Source organism: Penaeus chinensis, chromosome 3 (genome assembly GCF_019202785.1).
Source record: "Penaeus chinensis breed Huanghai No. 1 chromosome 3, ASM1920278v2, whole genome shotgun sequence".
NCBI classification, from domain to species: Eukaryota; Metazoa; Arthropoda; class Malacostraca; order Decapoda; family Penaeidae; genus Penaeus; species Penaeus chinensis.
Window position 1 is genome coordinate 22,942,941 of NC_061821.1, and position 977 is coordinate 22,943,917.

Sequence of the window (977 nt, forward strand, 5' to 3'; positions counted from 1 at the left end):
CACATACACGTGTTTGTGTGCCTGCGTCTGTGGGTTGCATTCGTAGTAAGAGGTAGTGGAAGACGGAGAGTCGACTCGAAACCGATTACATTAAAACATTTTACTCCACATTCAGTTATACTTCATATACTGCAATATGATGAAATGCTAAGAGCAAAAGAGTAAATAAGAGTAAAACATATTACTATAATCAGATTATAACTCTCTGTTCATTCATTTTTTTTATTCTCAAATTATCCTTTTTGGTAATGTATTCTGGTGATCATTTGAATTGTTCGCTCTTCATTCCTCACTACACAGAGATATATGTCTCGGTTATTTCCCTCTTGATAACAGTGAAGAGAGTAAAGTCAAGTACGGAGTATATACAAGTGAAGAGAAAGCGGTGGTAGTCGAGTTTCTCGCCTCAGCTTCCCCCCGTCTTATACGGCGCTGTTGAAAATACTGCTAGGTGCTTGGCTACCTTTGCAGTACGTATCGGCAAAAGTCCTTGGAGTTTCTGTTTGCCTCTTTTTGCTTTATTTTTGTTGATATTACAGGTTTTTTCATTATGTCACGATTATACTTATGCTCTTCATTATTGTTATACATTAGCAATAAGGATCTTGATGATAATGATGATTATAAGGATAAAGATGTTAATGATAAGTTTGGTAATAACAATAATAACAATTTGATTCCATAATATTTTATTAGCATTGTCAAATGCCTTCTTTATACCAGCATTTCTGTGGCTGAAAATATAAATACCGTAATAATTCATCCCATACAATATTACGATTTTGGCGAACATAGAAAAATGAGAGGCCATGAATTAGTAAATAACAACACTATTCTGTAGCCACATCAACCACGAAGCTTTAATGGTAGTAGTGCATGTAGAATGAAGTTCTTATTTTAACGGTTGTAATCAACAACAACAAAGGGATATTTTGGGTGTGGTTCGGGCGAAATCAGTTCAGTGGTGTCGCTTTGGC